This window comes from Sminthopsis crassicaudata, chromosome 1 (assembly GCF_048593235.1).
Source record: "Sminthopsis crassicaudata isolate SCR6 chromosome 1, ASM4859323v1, whole genome shotgun sequence".
NCBI lineage: Eukaryota > Metazoa > Chordata > Mammalia > Dasyuromorphia > Dasyuridae > Sminthopsis > Sminthopsis crassicaudata.
In genome coordinates, this window is record NC_133617.1 from 83847930 (window position 1) to 83874907 (window position 26978).

Genomic DNA, 26978 nt, shown 5'->3' on the forward strand with positions numbered 1-26978 from the left:
AATATGGTGGTAAATATTTTACAACCAGCTTTAGGGGGTTTATATGAATGAAGTTTGGGGGAGGAGAATATGCTTAACATATTTAAAATTTAATCTGAATTATTAACATTTTCTTCATCATTTTCATTTTAAACACTCAATAAAATAATAAATCAAATCATGATTTGCCATTTTTTGGCATTTGCCAGTTTTTGAGATGAAAATGCTAACACTGAAAATTTAACAGCTGGCTCCTATAAGCCTCCAGCATGTCCCTGCTTTTACCTTTCCCCTTCACTCCAGGGATATGACCATTACCCTAGGTTAGGGTTTCAACATCTCTTGTTTGAGTATTAATATAGTAGTTTTCCAGTCTCTTGCTTTTCCCTTTGTCAATATATCTCTCAAATAGCCACAACAGAATTGTACCAGTTTGTGATTATTGGGTTGTTTCAGTCAGATCCAATTCTTCATAATCCCATTTAGGATTTTCTTGGCAAAGATATAGGACTGATTTGCCATTTTCTTTTCTTGCTCATTTTACAGATGAAGAAACTGACAGGAGTAAGTGATTTACCCAGAATCATACAGTAAGAGTCTGAGGCCAAATTTGAACTCTTGAAGATGAGTCTTTCTGACTCTAGGCCCGACACTCTATCTACTGCACTACCTATTGCCTATCTTTATCTGTTTCTCTGTGTCTGTGTCTCTCTGTCTCTGTCTCTATCTCTCTTCTATCTTTTCTGCTCAAAAGTTTTCCATAGCTCACTATCACCTAAAGCTCCTTAGTCTGCCAGACTAAGTAAGCTCCCACCTACTTTACAACAGTATTATTTCATGTCACATCTTCTTACCCATTCCACATTTTAACCAAACTGGACTGTTTGCTTTTCTCTGACATCTCCAAGCTATCTACCTCCCCTGAGCATTCATATAGAATTTAGAATATCTTTTTTCATGCCCCCAAAATCAAGGCTCATCTAAGCTCAGATGTTGCCTCCTTGAAGCCTTCCTCAATCTCCATTTTCCTGAAAGTATATTCTTCTCTCTTCTTAGATTTTCCTAAAGCACTTTATCTAGATCACTCTTTGTAGTATACTTAAAATTATCTCCATTTTATAACCACAAATAGAAGTTATCTTCTCCAGGAAAAGGATTATAACTTTTTAAAAATAAACAGTATCCTGCACATAGTAGACATTTAATAGCTAACCTTTATATAGCAATTTAACTTTTGAAAAACACTTTACAAATATTATCTCATTTGATCCTCACAATCACCCTGGTAGGTAGGTACTACTATTATTATTCTACTTTACAAATGAGGAAACTGAGACAGACAAAGATTAAATAATATGCCCAGGATCACACAGCTAGTGAATGTCAGAGTCTATTTGAATCCAGGTCTTCCTGTTCCAAGTTTAGCATTTTATTCAGTGAGCCACTTAGCTAACATAATAGAAAGTCAATAAATAAGTGGATTTATTCTATTTCTATTCTCTGGTAAAGTGAACTACCTTTGGAATGGACAGTATAGAACAAACATGGCTATTAGAAAATTGATACCCAAGGTAAGTAAAGAAATAATTAGAGAGTATCTAGTTGCCCTTGATGAGTTAAAATCACTTGGACTAAATGAACTATATCTTGGGGTACCCATTTTAACCTGTTCCTTTGCGGAGGTAGGAAGTCATAGATATACATGTTTTGTGACTTTTAAAAACTTTTTTTAGAAGTAAATTATACCGATGGACAGAAATAACTACACCCAGAGAAGGAACACTGGGAAGCGAATGTAAATTGTTAGCACTACTGTCTATCTACCCAGGTTACTTATACCTTCGGAAGCTAATAATTAATGTGCAACAAGAAAATGGTATTTACACACATATATTGTATCTAGGTTATATTGTAACACGTGTAAAATGTATGGGATTGCCTGTCATCTAGGGGAGGGAGTGGAGGGAGGGAGGGGATAATTTGGAAAAATGAATAAAAAAAAAAAGAAATAAATTATACCAAATCAACAATTTCTTTTTTGATGATTAAATTAAATTTTAAAATTTGTTAAGCAGTTACTATGTTCCAGACACTGTGTTTAAAAATGGGGATTCAAAGAAAGGGAATAGCCCCTGCCTTCACAGAATGCCCAGTCTAATGAGAGCAACATATAAATGACTATGTGCAAACTATATGTAGATAGGATACATTGAGGGGTAGTCTCAAAGGGAAGGCACTGAGAGTAAGGAGGACTGGGAAAGGCTTCTTATAAAAGGTAAGAGTTTGGTTAAGACTTGAAGAAAGCTAGGAAAACTAGGAGACAGATGACACAGAAAAGCATCTTAGATATAGGGGACAATGTGTTCAAGGAACATGAAGGAAGTCAGTAGCTTGAGATCCAATGTGTGGATTGATTGAAAGAATGTAGTAGGAGTTTTGCCTGAAGAAGAGAAGACTTCAAACACTTTGAAAGGCAAAATTAGTCCTGTTCTACTGGAGAACAGAACATTTAAATAGGAATCCCATTTTCAATTTGCAAAGAGAGAAAGGCTTAATATCAGGAAAAATTTTGCTAACAATTAAGAGTTCTTCAGGGACTACCTTTGGAGGAACTCTCAGTGGAGGTCTTTAAAGAAAGGATGAATGATCACTTTCCAAATATGTCACTGATCTTATCTAAACTTTCTTCCAGCAAAGAACTAGCCTGTCCAAAACTAAACATTAAAACCATTAATAGTTTCTTGAACTATGTATTGCCCAAGATTATGGATAGCTTCATGTGGCCCATTCCCCATGTTGCATAGCTCAGAATCTACTATTACCTTTTCAGGACCAAGGACTCATGATCATGAATAAAGCTCTACATGGAATACTTCCTCCTAATTAAATCTCAGGCCATTGTGTTAATGTTAGATTCTGATCATGGAGGAGGTAAAACAGAGTTCAACTCCAACATCCGACCTGGAAACGAGAAGATTCCCCACCCAGAGAGCCCCATAAACCATCAGCTATTACTCATCAACCTTTGCCACTCGTATAAGATGAGCCTCATGTTTTCCTTGCCAGGGGAACATTGTATTCCAGGTTCGTTCTGTCCTGAGAGCTTCCCCTAAAAAAGTAAGAAAACCCCCAACTTCCAGGCTGATTTCCTCTGGCCCAAAGAAAAACCAAACAGCTCTTTTTGACATTGTCTGACAAGAGCTAGAGTGGAGAAAGCAATAGGATATTACAGAAAGATAACCCAGATAAGGTGGCAGAGACCCTAGTTCAACAATTCCATTCAACAAACATTGATTAAGGAACAACTGTTTGCAGGGCCAAAGCAAAGAGAGAGTAGTAGGCAAAACTCAAATCGAGACCCTATCTACTGTACCCATCCAGAAACTCATGGGATACCAATACAGAAAACTACTCGCACATTTATCTTCAGTCTCTTCCTGTCTTCTTGCTGCTTCCCCTATTCCCTATAGACATGCCTATGTCTCCCCCATCTTTACCCTCATTTGCTCCCTACATTCCCCTCTAGCTATCTTTCATTCCATATCTCCCCTCCATTTTATGGCTCTTTCTAAAGGTCATCCATAATAGGAGCTTCTACTCCCCTTTCACTCTTTTAACTTTCTACCATCTAGCTTCTTTCCTCATCATTCCACCCAAACTTCTCTTTCCAAAGTTACCAATAATTTGTTAAATGGCCAATTTTTTTTTCCTTTTTCTTAAAATTTTCAGTATTTTTGACCTCTCTGCCATCTCTGACCTTATCAGTCAACTCTTCTTGTAGATACTCCTTTCTCTCTGGGTTTCTCTCTCCTTGTTCTCCTTACTGATTATCTAACCTCTTCTTTCCTGTTTCCTTTCCATGTTACACTCACTAAATGTCCTGAGCTCTCTTTTCTTTTACCTCTATTATTCCATTTGGTAATCTCATCAGTTCTCTGGATCCAATCACCATCTTTCTAAAGATTCTCAGATCCTTTTATCTAATCCTAATTTCTCTCCTAACTTTCAGTTCCTATCTTCATCTGCCTATTGAACAACTAGATGTCCCATAAATGTTTTAAACTCAACATGTCCAAAACAAAACGCAGATTTCCCTTCAAACCTTTCCCCTTCCTGATTTCCCTATTACTGGCAAGGGTATCATCCTCATCACCCAGGTTCACAACATAGGTATTATCCTTTCCATTGCACTTTCACTTCCTCCATATACATTATGTTGCCAAGTTTAATCAATTTTATCTTCCTTATTATTGTTCTATAAGAAATAATTAGCAAAATGATTTCAGAGAGGCCTGGAGAGACTTACATGAACTGATGCTGAGTGAAATGAGCAGAACCAGGAGATCATTATTCAGGGCAACAGCAAGATTAGACAAAGATCAATTCTGATGGATGCGGTTCTCTTCAACAATGAATTGAATTCAACAATTCAAGCCAGTTCCATTGGTCTTGTGAGAGAGACATCTACACCCAGAGAGAGAGGACTGTGGGAACTGAGTACGGATCACAACTTAGCATTTTCACTCTGTGGGTGTTTGCTCGCATTTTGCTTTTTCTCATTTTTTCCCTTTTTGATCTGATTTTTCTTGTGCAGCAAGATAATTGTGGGAAAATGTATAGAAGAATTACATGTTTAATATATATTGGATTACTTGCCATCTGGGGGAGGAGATGGGGGGGAGAGGGAGGAAATTTGGAACACAAGATTTTGAAAGGTCCATGTATATGTTTTGAAAATAAAAAGCTTTAATTTTTAAAAAAATTACTTTCCTAAATTCACTAAGAAATTTTCCTTCCTCTTTCTGACCCCGGCACCAACCAATGCTCAGGTCTTCATTCTTCACCTCACACTTGGACCATTTCAATAGCCTGGTGGGTGGTCTCCTTGCAGGCCCTTTCCCTCTTGCTCTGAATTCTCAACTCCATTTTCAAATTGATCTTCTTAAGTAGATGATCTGACCACACACCTTTCATTCAATCAATTCCTAAAATTCTTTATCAGCTTAAACATGAACTCCTCTTTGAGTTCAAAGCCCTTCACAAACTGCACCTCCTCCCCTCCCCCCTTCCAGGCTTCTAACACATTAAAGACTCCAAATCATTTCGCCAATGGCACTAACTTCCTTGCTGTTCCCTGAAAGAGTAACTCCCTCAGTTCCCAGGCAACTTCACTGTCCTGGCTTGCATAGAATGCTTTCGCTCTTGTCCTCCCTAACTTCCTTAAAGTCTCAGCTAAAGTCCTAGTTTTTGCAAGAACTAAATCTTCTATGTTAATTGTTCTTATTTGTTTGCAGGTTGTGGTCCCATTAGATTGTAAGCTCCATCACAGCAGGACTTTTTTTTTTTTATCACAAAGGACGGTGCCTGGCACACAGTAGGTGCTTAATAAATGTTTCTTCGCTATCGGAAGGAGCACAGGCTGGCACGCAATACGGGGCATTCTGGTGGTCATGCGCCCCACCTTCTCTCCTGCCCTGTCCCAAGCCCAGAGGGTGCACACCTTGCCTTACCGATGCTCGTTCTCTAGCTCATTGGAGATGGGCTCGAGACGCTTCGGCCTGACCCCCAAAGCTCGGGAGGGATCCCCCCACCCCCCACCCCGGTCCACCGAGTCCCCGTCTCTAGAGTCTCCTCATACCAGACGGAGCAAAGCGACCTGTCCCAGCCCCCAGTCCCGAGCACTCCTGCAGGACAGCCCCTACTGCGGCGCCTCCCCCTCTCCCCCCACCCACCCATCCCCCGCCCCGCCTCCTTGCCCCCAGCTGGAGCCGCCTTTGCCCAAAAGGGGCCGGGGAGACTCAGCAAACTCCTGACGTGCTGCTCGGGCTCCGTTCCCACTCCCCGAGTGACTTCAGGACGGACGGGACGGACATCCGACCGGCGGCGACTGAAGCACACCGGACCGACGGAGAGAGGGACCCAAGTGGAGCTGGGTTTCCTTGCAGCTCCTCCAGCGAACCGGGGAGTGAGTGAGTGAGCGCGCGAGCGAGATAGCTAGCATCCTTCCGTCCCGTTATCTCCCAGGAGCTTTGGCCGCTTTCCTCCGTCCCCCGGCGCGGGAGGCGGTGCAGGCGGGGGGCTCCTGCCCGGCCTTGGCGATCTGGACGCCGGCTCTGAGAAGAGGGTGGAGGAAGGGTCCCGTGCCCATCCCCAGTGAGCTAGGGAGGGTACGGACCCAGGAGCCAAACTGAAATAAGGGCGGGGCCGGGTTAGACCCGAAGCAATTCGCGAGAGGGACAGGGTTGGTGAGGTTCAAAAGAACTGATGTCCAGAAAGCGCTTTGCTAACCCTTAAAGAGCTATTTGTCAACCTTTTATTCGTTTTGAAAATCAGCCTAACTTAAGTAGATCAAGTACTGATCTCAGAGCCTGGGAGAGACGAGTCCCACCTCTGGCACCCGCGAGCTGTGTGACTCCGGACACTTAACCTCCCAGTGCCCCAGACAACTCCCTGAAGCCATAAATCTCAAAGAAGGGGCTTGGTAGAGGAAGCGTCTGTCCACACTTCTTCACAAGAAGGAAATCTTAGGTCTGATGAAAAAGTAGGAATATCTTTCTTGCCCAATGGAAATGGGAAGTTGGAATCAAGAGCTACAAAGAGAACCTTAAGAAGCTAGAACATTGAACGGTGTTACTGGCAGGAAGTTTGGAACATAGAATTTGGAATGCTAGAGAGGGAAAAGCTCCTCGGAAACTATATATAGATAGGATTTTAGAGCTAGGGCTGCAAAGGACCTCCCATATTCCCCCTCCAACCAGCACACACATTTACAGTGAAGGAAGTTGAAGTCCATGAAGGTACAATAACTTACCTAAATCACACGGCGTCCGAGCTCTGGAAACAAAGCTCTTTCTCTTGCATTTGACCCCAACTCCCTATATTCTACAAAGGGAGAAACTGAGAGCTAGGCTCGCCTAAAGCTCATCTATCACATCAGCAGCAGGGATAAGTTAGAATCCACTTCTAAAGCAAGGCTCTTTCTACAATCTAGACTAGTTCTAGGGGTCTTCAATTTCTATAGGAAACCTTTCTCAAACCTTCTTAATTTTAGTACTTTCCCCTATGCTAATTATTTTCTACTTATCTTTTATATAGCTTGTTTGTGTATATTTGCTTGTCTCCCCCGTTAGATTGTGAGTTCCTTAAAGACAGAATGTCTTTCTCCTCTTAACACAATCCCTGGCATATAGTTAGAGGAAAAAAAGTGGATTGACTTACAGTTGAGGAAGAAGGAGCATTTAGATAAGGATTCTAACTAGAAGATGAACTACATAGATCTTTCCGTTCCCAGGACTGGGATTTAGGAGACCTGGTCCTGATTTTGTCACTCGCTGACAAATCATCTCCAGTCTCCATTTCCTTTTTTTTTTTTTTTTTTTTTGTAAAATGAAAATTATGCATGATTTTCTTTCCTCCTAGAGCTATTGTGACTTTCAAGTGAGAAAATGTATTGAAACTTGGACAAATCATTTCAATTGAGCCTCAGTTTCCTTCTCTGTAAGATAATCTCTAAGCTTGCTTCCAGCTCTAACATTCCATCTTCCAAGGTCCCTTTAGTTCTGACATAGCATCAGAGACCGGCTTCTAGCTATCTAGTCCAAGAGAATTTAAGTGTTTTGCCCAAGATAAATGGCAGAAGTAAGATATGGTCTCAGGTTCCTTCAACCTCTTGACATTCCTTGATCTATATTTTAAAATCCCCTTCAACTGCACAGGCCTATGATTCTCCATTTGTTCCCTGGATTCTTTAAGTTTCTCCATGAAAAGGAAGGTATAGCAGGACTGAATCAGAGAGGATGGTGGGGGATGGAGGAAGGTATCTGTCCAACAGCCAAAAATATATTCATGCCTCAGAAAGTCTCTTTGTATCAGTCCTCAGTTTCTTTTGCTACAGAAATAGACATTAGAATCAAAGAATGGAAGGATAAAAGGGTCAAAAATGATCACCAGTACAACCATCTCATGTTACAGATAAAGAAACTGAGGCTGAGAGAGCTGAGGTGAATTGCCTTAGATTACTCGGGGAATAAATAGAGCATTTGAACTCAAGTCCTTTGTCCCCAGGCTTAGCAGTTTTTCCACTATACCATGTTAAGGATAACAAAAGTATGGGCACAGCATTCTCCCTTGGGATCATGGAATCAACTCCTTTCTTATATCTTGCCTAGGTGGAGTCAAGGGTCTAGATTAAGGGATTCGCTTAATTCTCAGGGATAGTGGAGGCATAGGAGGCATATATCCCCAAGAAGAAGCTTCTCTGCCCCTTCCTTGGGGAACATAAGACACTGACAAATTCTAGGACATTGAATGAAACTGGAAGGAATTTTAGAGATAATCTAGCCCAACCCCCTCATTTTCCAGAGAAGAAACTGGAAACCCAGGCAGTTGAGCAAAATGCTGATTGTAGCTAGCAGAAAAGGGACTGAATTTTTTTTTTTTACTCTACTGCACTCTTTTCTTGAGATCATCTACTTCTCTCTTCCTCTGTGCCATTATATCTAGGAAAATTGAGGCTCAGAGGGGAGTAACCTGTTAGAGGCTGCACAGAAAATCACTGGACCCTCCCAGAACAGTCCCGGATCTGCACAGGCTCCCTTTGACCTGTTCCTTGGCCAACAGCAGGAGCAGCCTCAACTGCCCAGGGCAGATTGCCAGGAACATAATCCCCAGTTGGCCCTGTGAGAATGCAGGGGAAAGAGAGATCCCAGTCTGGTGGGGGCTGGAGACCAGGGACATGCACCCTTCCCCAAGGGGCCCATGGGCAACTGATAGAAGGGAAAGGGATGAGACAGGGTGGTATCCAGCCACAAGGGACTGAGCAAACTTGACCTTCAGCCAGGGAAAGGGTGGAGATGTGGCATCAGTCCAAGGCACGGGCCTCAGACAAGGCTGGACTTGGAGGAGGAGGAGGTCCTATTGACAAAGACCAGCTGCAGTCTCACTGGGGATGGGATTGGGAACGGAAGGAGCCAGTGCAGCCCCAGTGAACTGAGATTCTCCAGGCATTTCCAAATCCTTTCAACATCCAAAACCCCTAGTTTTATTCTGACAAGGAGACAGAAAGCTGAACCAAATGACCCCCACCCTCATGAAAGGACAATCATAATCATAATTCCCATTTCTCTGGTGCCTTTAAGGTTGACAAAGCACTTTATCTCTCAGCAACCCTATAGAGTAGGTAATGCAAATGGTTAGAGCCTTAGACAGGACATCAGGAAGAGTATAGATCCTTTGCAACTGAGTAATGTTTTCCTCCATTTCCTCATCATTGTAAAGCATTTATCACGGTATCAGACACATAGTAAGTCCCATATAAATGTTAGCTATTATTATTAGTGAGTTTCCCGTCTTTGAGTTACATGTTCACTTCAGGTACATGATGGACTCATGACTTCTGAGATCCTTCCAATTCTGGTTTTTGGGGACCAACGGCCTGGCCTCGAAGATCTCTTTAACTATAACATTCAGTATTCTATACAATTGCAGTCAATAATTATTTATAAAGGTCTTACCTTGTACCAAGTCATGTGCTGGCCACAAAGTAGCCCTTATTATCTTTAGGGCCTCTATCCCAACTCAAAAGGTCTCCAGAGCTTGACTACCTCTTCCCTCAGGTTCTGAGGTATCCCTGAGGGTGCGTGGGGTGGAGTGGGTATTTTTTAAAATACTCTGTGCTTGAGGGGCCCCCCCCATTCATTATGTTTCTCCAAACAAGCATCATCAGGGATTACTGCTTCATTATCATTTGCCAATTACTCTATCATTTTATCAGCCAACCTATCCTTGATATTATTAATAAACAACAACAATTAACTTCACCCAGAGAAGGAACACTGGGAAGCGAATGTAAATTGTTAGCACTACTATCTATCTACCCAGATTACTTATATCTTCGGAAGCTAATACTTAATGTGCAACAAGAAAATGGTATTTACACACATGTATTATATCTAGGTTATATTGTAACTTATGTAAAATGTATGGGAGGGAGTAGAGGGACGGAGGGGATAATTTGGAAAAATGAATACAAGGGATAATATTATAAAAAAATTACTCATGCATATATACTGTGAAAAAAATTATAAATAAATAAACAACAACAATTTGTTTTTACAAAGGGATATTTACTGAGAAGACATAGCAAGAACAGAAGCACAGAGACATAGGTAACAGGAAAGCTACTTTCTACTATCTTGGTTGGGGGAGAGTAGACTCAGATTTAAAAGTGGCTACTAGCTTAGCCAATGGGGGGGATTGTTCCCTTTCATGCAGTACTTGGACTCATTCCTCTTTGGTTCACCAATGGGTTGGGTCGTATAAGTTTCACCTTGAAATCTTGCTGGTTCTTTGCTGGGCTTGACTAGCTACAGCGTCTCTGCCACGGCGTCCTTTCCCTGGACATTTAGTGATTTTTCTGACCTTTTGAAGCTCACTGAGCTCATACATCTTCACCTAAGATCATGAAAAAATAAATATGGGATTGACAAAAGAAATAACTGGACTATATGTCCATAAGGTATGTGGCAATTTAAGTAGAGATAATGTACAGACTTTAATTCTCACAACAGCCTTGTGAGTCTTGGAGGAAAGGTATTAGTCCTATTTTATAAAGGAAAAAACAGAGTAACAAATTGACTTCCTCAAGATTACCTGTCAGTTGTTTACCTGGAATATGAATGCAAGTGTCATTCTCTATTCCAAGATAACCTCGTGGAAAAACCTCTCTCAGGACCCCCAACTTCATTCATTTGGCCAAACAGAAGTTCAACAAGACTGAAAGATACCCCTGAGGTTTTTAGAGAAAGAAAATGATAGACAAAATCTTCATAAAAACCCTAGGATTTGCGTCTTACAGATAACCTAGGCTGACCCCTTAATTTTACAGAGGAGAAGAAATCTGTGGCCCAGAGAGAGTGTAACTTGATCCAAGTCACACATGGAGTAAATAGCAGAAACAGATTGGGTATCCAGGGAGCTTTCATCTAAACCTACTGCTCTTTCTATCACCCCCTGATTTTGGGGTGTTCCCATGTGTCAGTTTGAGTAAGTCATTTTTCTACATCTATTTCCTTTTGTTTAATGGGTGTTGGGGAGAAGTGAGGACCCATGATTTCATGATTCTAGGGAACTCCACTGATGCCGGTTGTGGATTTGGCAGTGTATTAACCATCAAGCATTTATTAAGCCCCTGCTATGTTCTGGGCATTGTAGGAAGCTCTCAATATGGGGGGAAAAAAGGCAACAAGATAGTCTCTGCTGTCAAGGAGCTCACAAGTCTAATGGGAAACAACAAGCAAACAATCATGTATACAAACAAGATGGAGTACAGGATGAGTTGAAGGCACTCACCAGAGAGAGGGAAGGTAGTAAGATTAAGGAAGACAGAGAAAGACTTCTTACATAAGGTGAGGTTTTAGCTAACAGAAAATGGAGATGAAGAGGAATATTTCAGGCATTAGGGACAATGAATGAAAATACTTGGGAGTCTGGATGGAGAGGGAATATCTTACTTGGGGAATCAAGGAGGCCAGTGTCACTGGTTCATAGACTTGGGGTGGGGAGGAAGATATAAAAAGACTAAAAGAGTGGGAAGAGGATTGGATATTAAGGGCTGCCTAGGATATTGTCCAGTCACACAGACATTATATGTCAAAGGCAGAATTTAAACTTGGTTCTTCTTGATTGCAAGGCTAGCCCCTTCAAGTATTACATGTGTCCAAACCAGGATTTATATTCAGGTCGTCATGATTACAAGGCTAGCACTCTTCATGTATTATATGTATCAAAGGCAGGATTTATATTTAGGTTTTCATGACTGCAAAGCTAACCCCTTCATGTATTACACTGCTGGTTTCACCTTCCTTTATATCCTCAATACTTAGCACAATACCTAACATATAAGAGGTGCTTAACAAATGCTAGTTGACTAATAGGCTGACTCCTCTTATGCCTCTATAAAATAGGCATATAATATTTCACTAATAAGGATACAAGAAGAGCTCTTTATAAACCATAAGTGGGCAAAGAAAAGAAGGGTGGATAGGAGACATTGGCAATATCGTCATTTAGACATTGTACATCCCAGATAGAGGTAGGGAACCTTTTTTGACTATGTGATCTTAGACTTACCACTTCTTTCTGGGCCTTAGTTCCATCTTTTGTGAAAGGAGAAAAGGAAGGGAAGTATGAGTTAAACTTAGTAATTTCTATTCCTTTTTTATTTTGATCCTCCTGATTGTCTCTTTGCCATTTATTGTTCCTCCCCCTTTCCTTTGAAATTATCCTGTAAATTTCTAGGCCTCCTCCAAGAAATCTTTCCTGATGAATTCTGACCCTTCCATGTCTCTGTTGTTTGTGTATTTTATTGCTGGTATTATTGCTCAATGAAGTTGTTGGAGGTCTTCTTAGAGGTGACCATGACCCTTTCTGTGGAGAGATAGAAATGGAAAAGGCCAAGATTATTTAAGGTACTAAGTTAACCGAAAATGAAAGGTTCCCTTGTCAAAGTGGTCTCAGAAGGTCACTGGGTCCAGGCCGCTGCCTCTGGACAATGATTTTCCACCAATGTTAAAGGGAAGCCAAAGGAATCACTGGTCACCTTGGCCTTAGACACCCAAGGGGAAATTGCAGAGAGGCAGATTTCAGCTCAGTGTAAGACTAACTTCTAATGAGAGGTGTCCAAAAGTCTGTCTTGAGAAGTAGTGGGTGGCTTATCCCTGGAGATCATTATGCTTTTGTTTGTTCCTATTTCTGGCCCTCCTTCCAGTCACTCGCCTTCACAGCCTTTGAATTCTTCATCTCCCCCATCCCACATATACACTCACAAGATCTTGCCATTTCTTCCTCTGCAACATCTCTGACATCTATCCCCTTCTCTCCACTTATGTAGCCCCAGCTGGTTTCAGGCCCTCTTCATTTTTTTTGGACTGTTTAAAAAAACCCTCTTAATTGTTCTGCCTATCTTAAATCTCAGGTGGGTGTCAAATGGATGGAATAGGGGGCCTGAAATCAGGAAGACTCATCTTCCTGAGTTCAAATTCAACCTAAGACACCTATTAGCTATATGAGCCCAAGCAAGTCACTAACTCAATTTGCTTCAGTTTCCTCATCTGGTTTCTCCAATAGGTTTCTAAGAAAACTCCAAATGTGGTCACAAAAAATCGGACATAACTGAAAGACAACTAATCAACAACAATCTCAAATTTTTTCTATTTTTTACTCAAATTCTGAAGGGATTTTCCTCTGCTTAATAAGCTCCAGTGACTCCTTATTACTCCAAGGATTACTTCAAGGATAAGCTCTTCTGACTTTAAAGCTCTAACAGCCTAAAATCCACCTTTATTTCTTAACTAATTACACCTCAAAATTTTCATGTACTTGATAGCTAGGCAAACTGCTTTACTTGTTCTTCCTCACACAGGATTCTTTTTCCTCTCTCCATACTTTTGATCAAGCTGTCTCCTATGCTAAAAATCAAATCCCTCCTCATCACCATTCCTAGCTTCCTCAGAAATTCAGCTCAAACATCATGCACATCAGGTTACTTTTCCTGATTTTCCCAGCTACTGGGGGAATTTCCCCACTAAAAATTACCTTGCATTTTCCTTTTCCTTGCATATATGATATATATTTAAATGTGTACCTATTGTTTCCCCCAGTAGAATATAATGTCCATGAAGACAAGAACTTCTTCATTTCGTCTTTTGGCTTGGCATTCAGAGCCCCCTCTTACCTTTCCAGATGCCTTATACTTTAGTCCCTTTGGCAGGTCGTTTCCAGTTGTTCTGATCTATATCTTGCCACTGGACCTAGATGCTCTGGAAGAGAAAGTGAGGCAGGTTACCTTGCAGCCCTCCCTCATTTGAATCCAATTCACTTGCCTGTCATGGCATCACTCCCTAATGTCATGGTTCTCTTTTGAGAACCAAAGGGTAATCAAAAACCTTTGTGACTGCAGCCCTAGTGGGGACCCAACTCTTTTATTTCTTTTTTTCTTTATTTACTTCCTTCTTCCTTCCTTCTTTTCTGTCTTTCTGTCTTTCTTCTTTCCCTTTTTTCCTTTTCTTTCTGTCTGTCCACATATAATTATCTACAGATGCTCTGCCCAAAAAAAATTATATATACATTTTTAACACAGAACCCTTCTAAAATATCTTGGGATTTATCAGTTAGATTTCTTTCTTAAAGACTTTCCTTTCTTGTTTGGTTTTTTTAAATTTTGTTTTATTTTGCTGAGGCAATTGAGGTTAAGTGACTTGTCACACAGCTAGGAAATGTTAAGTGTCTGAGATCACATTTGAACTCAGGTCCTCCTGACTTCAAGGGTTAGTGCTCTATCCACTGACCACCTAACTGCCTCTCTTAAAGAGTTTGTTAAAGTTCTTCAAACTCGATTAACTCTGGCTCTCATTAATTGACAACATAGGTCCCAGGCTAAGCCCCAGTTGGTCATTGTTTGGGCCCTGACTGACTCAGAGTAAATCCAAATAGCAATTGATTCTGTTTTGGTCAGAAATCCTGAGCATCCTTCCCCTCTCAAATTAATAATTTTTTAATGAGGTAAAAGAGGTCATTCTTTGCCTCAGTTCTTACCTAACTTTAATTACTGAATGAGTATTGCCTCCACCAAAGCCTTTTTGGGTACCCCTAGCACTTAGCACAGTGTCTAGCACATAGTAGGTACTTAGTAAATATTTATTGACTGACTCACTAACTGCTATCCTCCCATGCCTAACATGAAATAGGCATTTAATAAATGCTTGCTGGGGCACCTAAGCAGCCTAGTGAATATAATACTGGGCCTGGAGTCAGAAAGACTCTTTTTCCTGAGTTCGAACAGGACCTCAAACATTCACTAGTTGTGTGACCATGGGCATGTCACTTAGCCTTGTTTCACTGAGTTTCCTCATCTGTAAAATGAGCTGGAGGAGGAAATGGTAAACCACTATAGCATCTTTGCCAAGAAAATCTCAAATGGGGCTGTGAAAAGTCAGAAATGACTGAACAACATAAACAACAAATGCTTCTTGATTGATTATGAGGTGAGTAAACTAAACAAGAATAGGGAACCTTTTTTTTCTGCTAAGAGCCATTTGGATATTTATAACTTCATTCTTAGACCATGCAAAATTAATTTTTAAATTTATTTTTGTTAAAGATTTATTTATTTTTGATATTTTGATTTATGAATCTTATTGGGAAAGAAAAATCAGAGCAAAAGGGAAAAACCATGGGAGAGATTTAAAAAGATAGAAAAAAGAAGGGAACATAGTATATGTTGATTTATATTCAGTCTCCTTAGTTCCTTTTCTGGATGCAGGTGGTATTTTCTATCCAAAGTCTATTGGGATTGTTTTGGATCACTGAATCACTGAGAAGAACCAAGCCTTTCATGGTTGATTATCACACATTCTTACTGTACAATGTATTTCTTGTGCTGTTTGTTTCACTCAGCATCAGTTCATGTAAATCTTTTCATGCCTTTCTAAAATCAGCTTGTTCATCATTTTTATAAAAAATAATATTCAGTTATCTTCATGTACCACAACTTGTTCAGCCATTCCCCAATTGATGAATATCTACTCATTTTCCAATTCTTTACTACCACAAAAGGAGCTCATGCAAAACTATTAACTTAAAAACAAGGGGAAGTTAGATGGTCCAGCAGCACCGACCCAGGAGTTGGAAGGATCAGAGTCCAAATCCAACCTCAGACACTTAACACTTCCTAGCTCTGTGACCCTGGGCTTAACCTCTATTGCCTCAACCAAAACTTCCTCCCCAAAAATAAAAAAAACAAACTTCAACCAATGGAAAACTGTTGTTCTTGACTTTCAGCTCATCATCACCTGTGGCTGCTCTGGCAGAGCAAGATCAAATGATTTCGTAGGTCTTACACAACCTGTGGACAGGACTAGACAATCCTGAATCTCCTTTCAGAGTTAATCTTCTATTTTCTAACAATAAGGGTTATAAGTTAGTTCCTTCTGCTCTCACTTTCTATATTTATGGTTCCTTCCACTCCCGATAATCTCTGAATCTAGGGTTCTAAGCATCGATGTGCAGGTAAATGTTTAGCAATGGACTCTATGGGGAAAATTGTACTAGATATCAGAGATATTCTTAACTTGAATTTTCATTATTAATGTTTTCTCTATTATTTTCTTAAGTCTATCTAGACAATCAACAAAATAATAAATAAATCCCTAATTTGTAGCCTTTGCTGACCCCTGAGGTGTAAATGCTCACAATGAAATTTTAACATTTGGCTTTCAGCTCATGTTGGCTCCAGCACACCCCATTTCTAAGTCTGAGAAGGTGTTTTACCTTAGATGGAGCGATTCAAAATGCTTGGCTTTCTGGGAAGTGTTTCATTTTTAGATGATTTCATATACTCCCTTCTCTTTCCACTTACCTAATAGCCCTTCTCTCTTATGCTACCTAGATCTAATTTCCACTAAACTTTGCTTTTAGTTGGCTGGTCAATAAATGTCCTAGAGGACTTCAAATAAGGCAGCCTTCCCTGGCAACTCTAGGTTACATGATTCTGTCTTAAGAATCCAAATGGAATTTAGAATTAATGTCTCCACTTTACAAATAATAATCCAGTGAGTTAGGATTATTAGAATTTTTATCTTCTTTTTACAAATAAGAGTATTGAGTCCCATTACACAAAGCACATTAGTGGCCCAACGATGAGAAAAGCCTAGATCTTCTGATGTGGTTCAGGCTCAAGAGTCTCCCTCCTCAACCCTACTGATGTCTTCTCTCTCTTGGATCCTTGCATATTGCTAGCACAGGACTGAGCACAAGTGATGAGCTAAGTACACTGGATTGATGATCCTAACGTATTTCAGAAGGATTATGGTTGACTAGAAGGAAGAATTGTTTAACTGCCAAATCTATCTGAAAAAGAGGGAGAGATGGGTCCCTCAGGAAATAATGAGTCAGTAGAAGTGTTTGGTGACTTGTCAGTAATAATGGAAAGGCATTCTAGCTGACGTTAAGGGATGGATTAGTCAGTCAGTCATTGACTATTTTTAAGTGCCTATATGTTCTTAGGCAAGTGCTAGAGATATAGAGAGAGGAAAAACAACCTCTTGACTTCAAGGAGCTAATCTAATCTGATTCATGCTAATCTAATGGGGGAAACCACAAGCCAACAAATATGTCCCAAAGTTGTCTTTTGGATTAATTAGAGATAAACAACAAAGGGTAGACAGAATTGGGGGAAAAGGGAAAAGAATGTGTGGTTTTGTTGGACATTTGAAAGAAACCAAGAAAATAAGAAGACAAGAGAGAAGGAAGAGTATTCCAGACATGGGGAACAGCCAGAGAAAATGCCTTGAGTTGGGAATTGTTCTTGGAAGGGCAAGGGGGCCATCGGTCACTGGATTTTAGAGTATATAGAAGTGATTGGAAAGGAAGTAAAGGGCTAGATTATGAAGGACTAGATGCTTTTTGAGGATCTAACTTTATGATTCAAAGAATTTTGATTTATTGAGCTGATGCTTTTTCCAGGAAGTCATAGAATCATGGGATCTTAGAATTTGAAAGTTGGGAAAAGATCCTGGGGGCCAACTGCTCCATTCCATATCTGAAAGAAAATTCCTCCTACAAGAATTCCCACAAGTGATCTTCCCATCTCTGCTTAAATATCTCCAATAAGGGGGATCCCTCTGATTCCCAAAACATCCCATTCTTCTTCAAGGTGGCAATAATTATTAGGAAGGATTTTTTTCTAGCCTCTGTAATTTGTACCCAATATTCCTAGTTCTCTATCTTCTCTGAGTCAAAGAGAATTAAATCTAATCTTTTTCTACATAATAACATTTTACATTGTTGTTGTTCAGTTGTTTTATTCATATCTGACTTGTCATGACTCCATGTGGGGTTTTCTTGATAAAAGATATCAGAGTTGTTTGCCATTTCCTTCTCTAGTTCATTTTACAGATGAGAAAACTGAGGCAAACAAGGTTAGTGACTTGTCTAGGGTCACACAACTAGTGTCTGAGGTCAGATTTGAAGTGATTTCTTTCTAACTTTAGGCAGCCACCTAATTGCCCATTCCTTTTATATTTGTTATGTTCCTTGTGGAATCTTCTCTTGCCCAGGTTAACCACCCAGAGTACCTCATAGTGCTCCTCATTATGGCATGAATTTGAGATCTTTCTGCATAGTTTGCCCTTCTAGACGCCTTCAAATTCCTTGCCAGATTCTACATAAACTGTTGCCATTGCTTTCCTTTGATCTTTATTAGCTTATTAACCTTGTCAAAAAGAAAAAAATGAGGTTAGCTTTGAACGTTAGAGAGATAGTAGTCAAGGAAACAATGATGGCAGAGGCAGCATGACTTCATCCAAAGCGGATCTTTGGATGGATGGATGGATGGATGGTAGAATCTCATGGTGGGATTTTAGCCCTGAAGAGAGATGGATGGGAACATTATTTGGTAGTAGGCAAGCCTTTGGCCAATGATCCCTCCCTGGCCTGTAAGTGATCAGCTTTGCTCTTGAGGAAAGTTGTTAAGTGCCAGTGGAGACTTGGAGCCAGGCCAGTCTTACTGCCCTGGGCTTTTTCCAGTCCTGTTCCATTCTGCGATCACCAAGAGATACTTGATTTAGCATTTAGTATTTTAGTTCACATTGAAATTCCTGTTACTGAAGAGCATCCCCATCACTCCAACTCTGTCTGGTTTCTTGATCCCACTTACCTCGGACACTACCCAGTGTCTCACTCTAGAACTTCCTAACCCCATGCCCTCTGAAATACCCATTCCAAACTTTCTTTCATCTTATTTCTCTTGTTCCTTTTGTACTCTATGCTCACTATATCTTGGCCACCCTGTCCAGTACCATTTGCACTTTATACTCTCTGACTCACTGGTTAAAATGAGGGAATCAGCATACCCCTTGCTTCCCATGGCCACTCCTAAACTCTCTTTCTACTGTCATGATTCAGAAGCTTCTCCCACTTTTAAATTCCAGTGCTCCTAATCTAAATGTGGCCACTAGGTCCAGATTGTCTCGAAGGGAAAGGGAGGTAGGTGACCTTGCACAGGTCTCCCTCACTTAAATCAAATTCACTTTTCATGGCATGGAGTCACCTCCTTGATGTCATGGTTCTCCTTGAGAATGGAGGACAAATAACAGCAAACAATAAAAACATACCATCGTCACCCAATTCAATTCCTGGTAACTGTTATCTACTAATTCCAGGACATTCTCCTTCTTTTTCAATGAGTTCACTGTCTAATTCACATGTCTCTCTTCATTCTAACTCGTGACCTTGTTCTAGGGTATTTCAGCAATCATACTGATGTTCCCTCAAACATCCAACTTTCCAGATTCTTGATTTACTCAACTCTTATGACCCATTTCCATTCCATTTAAGTTACATACAGGAATGGTCTTTTCCTTAATCTTGCCATTGCCCACACATGGAACCACTCTATGTTTAAGAGTCCCAAACTCTTTTTCTTTTTCAGATCGCCTCTTTTATCATTATCATTATTATTGTTATTATGTATTATTTATTATCTCTCCCTCCACTTTATTTTTCTACTCTTTGTACTCCTCAGTACCTCTAATAATCTCAGTCCCCTCAGTATTTTTCCCAGCCATTACCCCTGCTCTGGTTCCTCTTCTCACTCTCAGTCAGTTCAAATCTACAATATCTCTTATTCTTCTTTTGTCCCCTTGTCCTATCCTAAGTGACCCCTTGCCCAGCTCCAATGCTGTACTACTCTGACCGTCTGCCTCCTTTGCTCTTACTCACACGCTATTCAATAGAATTTAAGGAAACCACAAAACCATGCTAGCTTGGCTACTGCCCACTCAAGCTATCTAATCCCAGCTCGGACCTCTTTTTTAGCAAAGCAATCCTACTGCTTCCTAATCTCTTCTCTTCTCGTTCTACCATGCTCTTCGCTCCCTTGTTCTTATTCAGTCATTTTTTAAAATCATGTACGACTCTTCCATGATCCAATTTAGGACATTATTGGCAAAATTATGGGAGCAGTCTATTTCCTTCTGCAGTTTATTTTACAAATGAGGAAACTAAGACAAACAGGGTTAAGTGACTTGCCCAAGGTCACACAGCTAGTATCTGAGGCCAGATTTGAAGTCAGGAAGATGAGTTTTTCTGGTGCTCTCTTCACTGTATGACCTAACTGCCTCCAATCCCTCATCTTCACATAAGAAAGTAAGAGGCAATTCACTGAGATCTCCCTCTTTTTCCTCCTCCTCATCCTCATCTCCTGCCTAGATGACACCTCCATTAACTCATTCACTTCTGTCTCTGATGAAGAAATGGCCCATTCTTGCCAAGACCAATCATGTTACAAGTAATATTCATCCCATTCCTTTCCATTGGAAAGTTACCCAACCCCATCAAGGGAGGCAGCTAGGTGGCTAGTGTACCTGCTCAGAAGTCAGGAGAACCTGTATTCAAATTCAATCTCAGACACTTGCTGTGTGATGGACAAGTCAATTAATCTTGCCTCCAAAAAAAGGGAAAAAAATCTCTCTCTCTCTCTCTCTCTCTCTCTCTCTCTCTCTCTCTCTCTCTCTCTCTCTCTCTCTCTCTCTCTCTGTCTCACACACACATCCATCATTCCCTTTCTCTCTATATCCACCTAGATTCTAATTTCATTCTGCCTTGAACTTACTATTTTTCTGGGCAAATGATCTTCATATCTGTTGTCTACCTTATTAGATTATGAGCTTCTTGAGGTCAGGTACTGTCTTGATTTTTTTGTATATCCTCAGTCAGAGACAGAGACAGACATACAGAGACACGGAGATAGGAAGGAAGGAAGGAAGGAAGGAAGGAAGGAAGGAAGGAAGGAAGAAAGAAAGAAAGAAAGAAAGAAAGAAAGAAAGAAAGAAAGAAAGAAAGAAAGAAAGAAAGAAAGAAAGAAAGAAAGAAAGAAAGAAAGAAAGAAAGAAAGAAAGAAAGAAAGAAAGAAAGAAAGAAAGAAAGAAAGAAAGAAAGAAAGAAAGAAAGAAAGAATGGAGGGAGGGAGGGAGGGAGGAAGGAAGGAAGGAAGGAAGACCTATATGACAGAGATAGTCTAATAGCTCAGATTAAAGAGATATAATGCTCGTATATCTTCAGTATAGCACAGTGTGGGCACTGTCTCTGACTCCCTGGGACCTCCCCAGGGTGATTCATAATGCTACAGGTCAAAAACTTGCCCTCCACTTTGGAAACAGAGCACAGAGAGGTTAATAAGCATGTCGGGGAGCGGCTCAGCAATCTGAGGTTATAGAGGCCGAATGAGAGGCAGGATGAGAGCTATTTGCTGAAGTTGAAATAGGGGAGGGAAAAAGCACATGGGAAGATGCGTCACAGAGAAATACCAGGGAGATTCTATCTTTGTCCTTCTGGAGTTGCTGGCAGGGCAGCTGATGAGAGGCAGAAATAGGGAGGAAAATGGGATTAGAGAGAACTCTCACTGCCAATAAAAGGGGAGGTTTTATAATATAACCAAAAAAGTAGCAAAAAAGGAGACGGAGAGGGAGAGGAAGAAGAGGAAGAAGAAGAGGAGATTTGTTGCAGTTCTATGACTCGATGACCTTTTCCCATTGTGACTTGCTCTCCCCAACCCCATACATTCACATATATTATGAAAAAGTAGACCTCTGCTGGAAGCCACATGCTCCACGTTCTGGTGTGGGATGTATTCTTCACCTGCTACTATGAACCTTGGGCAAATCACTTTTTCTCTTCCGGACCTCAGTTTTCTCATCTGTAAAAGAGGACAATTTTACATTACCTGACCTCTAAAATCTGTGCTAAAGTATTAAAATCCATGGTTCTTTCTAATGGTGGCATTTCAGGCACCAAGATATTGTGAGGAGCGAGAAAGCCCTTCAGCGTAGCTTTGTCCCCAGGGACAGGGAGAGGAACGCTTCCTCTTTCTCTGTCCTCTCAGGTGTCCTGACTGGGTTTTGGGGAATATGTCTGCCCCCAGACTGGCTACTCAGCGTGATAACCTTTAGAGTTCGATCATACAGTGCCCTTACCCCCATTTCACAGACAATGAAACTGAGGTCCATCGAGAGCACATTTTCTAAGGGCTATTCACAATGGGTAAGAGAACTTAAAAACTCAGAAATATACCAAGAAAAGATGATCAGTTCAGATACAAGGAAACTGCCCAGCTCCTTCAACTTCCCTAGACTACCATTAAAGGGCAGCTAGATGTCTTTTATGATGCACAGAGCGCATCTCCCTGAGATCAGATCTGGACTCTGATACTTACTAGCCATGTGACCTTGGGCAAGTCACTTTAACAACTCTGTTTGCCTCTATTTCCTTATCTGTAAAAGGAGCTGGATAAGGAAATGGCAAACCACTCTGCTATCTTTGCCAAAAAAAAAAATGGGGTCATAGAGAGTTGGACATGACTGAAACAATTCAACAATAACACGATGTCAGGAGAAAATTATTTTATCCCCAAGCCAGAAGTATACACTTCATTCCCCTACACCACACACACACACACACACACACACACACACACACACTATGAATTATCTGAAGTCCCTGCTCCCTGGTCCCAGTCCCTAATATAATACAGTACACATTTATGAAATGCCTACTGTTTGTTTGTACTGTTTGCAGAATTCCCTGTTAAGTGCAAGAGGGAGACACAATCTTTTTCTTGTAACTTTAATTTCCTTTTCATTTTTTAATCGACAAGCTCTTGTTTTCTTTCCCTCCGAGATCCCACAGAAACACAACATTTAGCTAAAACATAGTTCTGCCTTGTACATTCTAGTGAAATAATAAAATAAACACAGACAACTACAATACAATTTCCTGGCTTTAGAGAAAGTGTGGGATTTGCCTTTTGCACATGTCATCTGTATGGCCCTGTAGGCAATCCTCTTAAGCTTTCTGAGGAAAATGCTTTGTAATCTTTAATATGCTATAGAAATATGAATTATTATTATTTTTTTGAGGCTGGGGTTAAGTGACTTGCCCAGGGTCACACAGCTAGAAAGTGTTAAGTGTCTGAGGTCGGATTTGAACTCAGGTCCTCCTGACTTCAGGGCTGGTGCTTTATCCACTACACTGCCCCAATATGAATTATTATGAATAATTGTTATTGTAGTTGTTATCATTATTAATACTGACTTAGGAGACTGGGAAAGATTTCCTAAAGGATGTAGTATTTGAACAGACTAATTTCTATCACCTCCCATGGACAGAGCTGGGAGGGCTTGGAGGCAGGAAGACCTGAATTCAAATCCATCCTCAGATTCCTGCTAGGATCAGTCACTTAAACTCTTCCTCAGTTTCCTTAATCATAGAATAGGGATAATAATAGCACCTACCTCCCACAATTAGGAGGATCAAATAAGAGAATATTTTAGCTTGGCACAGTACCTGGCACATAGGAGGTATTTAATAAATGTTGGTTTCCTTCTTTTCGTTATCATTAATTAATATTGGAAGAAATATTTCTAGCTAACATTTACATAGCACTTTATAGTTTACAAAATGTTTTACAACGTGTTTGCCACTCAATCCTGCACTCATCTTGGATTTTGAAGTCAGTATTAGTTGTTAGTATGATATGGCAATCCAAGAAGTTAATGCAATGAAGTATACAGAAAACTAGTGGAGTGTGTGTTTGTGTGTGTATGTGTGTGTGTTGTGTGTATTGCACATGTGCATGCACATACTCTACAGAGTGATCATCTTTCCTAAGTTGCTCTGTCAGGAGATCTAGATTTGAGGATAGATTCTTCCAATTATAGTCACGTGGTCCTGGGAAAGTTAGTTTATCCATCCGGGCTTTTGTTTGTTCATCTGTAAAATGGGAATAATAATACTTCTTTTAACTATTTTACAGGGTTGCTATGAGATCATATACATGAAAATGTTATGTAAAAGTTTTTAAAAAGGGGTGGGGATTTGCCAGCTTATCCAAGGTTCCTGGACACCATAGAATGGGTGGCGACAGTAAGAGAAGTAAAAAGGAAAAGGGAAGAAAAGTGTCCAGAAGCCCATCAAAGCCCATTTTGTTGTTCTTCTGTTGTTCACTCACGTCCAACTCTTCCTGATCCATGGACCATAGTATTCCGGGACCTTCACTATCTCTTGAAATTCATGTTCATTGTTTCCTTGACACTGTCCATCTCATCCTCTGCCATCCCTCTTTCCTTTTGCCTTCAATCTTTCCCAACATCAAGGTTTTTTCCAATGACCTCCATCTTCTCATTATATAACCAAAGTGTTTAAGCTTGAGCTTCAGTATTTGATCTTCCAGTTAATAGCCTGACTTGATTTCTTTTAAATATTGACTGATTTGTTCTTCTTGGTGCCCAAGAGACACTAAAAAGTCATTTCCAGCATCACAGTTATAAAGCATCAATTCTGTGGCATTCAGCTTTCCTTATAGACCAACTCTCACAGCCATACATCACTGCAGGTAAAATTATAACTTTGACTATGTAGACCTTTGCAGCAAAGTGATATCTCTGCTTTTTCCTACGCTGACCAGATTTGCCAGTTTTCTTTCCAAAGACCAAGCATCCTCTAACTTCATGGCTGTAGTTACTATCTACAGTGATCTTTGAGCTCAAGAATATAAAATCTGACACTGCTTCCATTTCTTCTTCCTCTGTTTGCCAGGACATGATGAGACCAGTTGCCAAGACTGTAATTTTGTGATTGTTGTTTAATATTAAACTTTAAGCCAGTTTTTACACTCTCCTCTTTCACCCTCATCAAGAAGCTTCTAAATTTTTCCTCACTTTCTACCATCAGAGTAGTATATTTCTCCCAGCACTTCATTCTGGCTTTTTATTCATTCATCCTGGCATTTCATATGATAACAATATACAGCCTTATCATACTCCTTTTGCAATCTTAAATCAATCAGTTCAATTTTTTGTTATGGCTGTTACTTCTTGTCCAATATATATATATATATATATATATATATATATATATATATATATATATATATGTTCCTTAGGAGACAAGTAAGATGATCTGATACTCTCATCTCCCTTGTTGTAATGCACACAAAGGTTGCTTTTATTGTTCAGTCATTTCCAATTATGGGTGCCTCCATGATGCAATTTGGGGTTTTCTTGGCAAAGATGCAAAAATAATTTGCCATTTTCTTTTCCAGCTATTTTACAGAGCAGGAAACTGAAGAAAACGGGTTAAGTGACTTGCCCAGTTTCATACAGCTAGTAAATGTCTGAGGCTAGATTTGAACTTAGAATGATGAGTCCTGAGCCTGCATCCTATCCACTGCCCTATCTAGCTGCCCAAAGGCTTTAATGTAGTCAATGAAGCAAAAGTAGATGTTTTTCTGAAACTCCCTTGCTTTCTCCCTAATGCAACAAATGTCAGCAATTTGATCTCTAGTTCCCCTGACTCTTCAAAAACCATCCTACTCTTCCTGTAATTCTTAGTTCACATATTGATAAAGCCTAGCTTGCAGAATCTTAATCATAACCTTACTGGTATGTGAAGTGATTGCAATTGTTAGTAATTCGAACAGTCCTTAACATTGCCCTTCTCAGTGACTGGAACATAAACTGATCTTTTTCAAACCAGTGACCACTGTTGGATTTCCCATATTTGCTGATATGGAATGCAGTCCTTCTAAAAGATGATGCTATTAAATTTTAAATAGTTCAAATGAAATCCATCACCTCTATTGGCCTTATTGCTAACAATGCTTCCTAAGGCCTGCTTCACTTTATTCTCTAGGACTTAAGACTCTAGATCAATAATCACACCATCATGGTTTTCCATGATGTTAAGATCTTGTTTGTATAATTCTTTTGTGTATTCTCACTGCCTTTTCTTAATCTCGTCTACTTATGTTAAGTTTTGTCTTTTTATCATGCCCATTTTTGCATGAAATGTCTCCTTAATATCTCTGATTTCTTTTTCAATTAATTTATTTACTTAATATTTCCCCCAGTTACATTCAAAACAATTTTTTACATTTGTTTTTAAGATTTGAGTTCTAAGTTCTCTCCCTTAGCCCCACCACAATTATGAAACTACATGTGATACAAAACATTTCCATAACAGGTTGTGAAAGAAAATATAGATCTCCTACTCTAATGAAAATAAAAACCTCAAGAAAAATTAAGTTAAAAATAAAAGAAAGAGAGGGTTAAAGAATGCTTCGATCTTGATCATCTTCAATCAAGTCCTTCAGAGTAGATGTGAATGATTGCACAACTGAAAATAACAAAGTCATTTACAGCTGGTCATCCCAGAACATTGCTATTACTTTGTATACAGGGCATTTCCCTTTGTTCATAAAAAACTTTCCAGGTTTTTTATTTCCTGAGAGTATGCTGCTCATCATTTTCCAGAAAACAATAATATTCCATCAGAAAAACATGCTTCAAAAAAAATGTTTACAATTATTATTGCTAATTGTATTCCCCCCTATTTAATCTTTTTCTTCTTTCACCCTGTCCTTCCTCAAAAGTGTTTTGCTACTGACCACTCTCTACCCCAATATGCCCTCTTTTATCATTCTCTCTTCCCCTTCCTATATATCCCATCCCCCTCCTATTTTCCTGCAGTGTAAAATAGATTTCTATACCCTTATTGAGAATGTATATTATTTCCTATTTGAGCCAATTCTGATAAGAGTCAGGTTCACTTATTCATTCTATACTCTCCTCCCTTCCACTGTATGGCAGATAATTTGCACCATTACACTTCCCCCTTCCCTTTTTCTCAGTATATTCCTCTCTCACCCCTTAATTTCATCATTTTTTACAAAAAGATATTACCCCTTCATATTCAACTGTTTACCCATATCCTCTATTTATACATACTCCTTCTAACTGTCATAATAATGAGAACGTTCCAATGAATTACAAGTACCAATCTCCCATGTAGGAATGTAAATAGATAAATCTTATTAAGTCCTTTATGATATCACTGATTACCTCCTTTTTCTTCTCCAGGATCCTGAATTTGAACCTTTTTCATTCAAC

General features: G+C 39.9%; 1 protein-coding gene across 2 annotated transcripts in view; it reads left to right on the top strand.

The window, feature by feature from the left end:
- The first annotated feature begins 5363 nt into the window (after positions 1 to 5363).
- The window catches only part of GPR20 (G protein-coupled receptor 20), a 39457-nt gene continuing 17842 nt past the window's right edge, over positions 5364 to 26978 (top strand). Inside the window, exon 1 of one of the 2 annotated variants that reach the window (XM_074264661.1) lies at positions 5364 to 5944. The gene's annotated coding sequence lies outside the window, so the exon portion shown is untranslated. Of the gene's footprint in view, positions 5949 to 26978 lie in introns of both variants that reach the window. The other variant, XM_074264659.1, reaches the window with a different exon arrangement.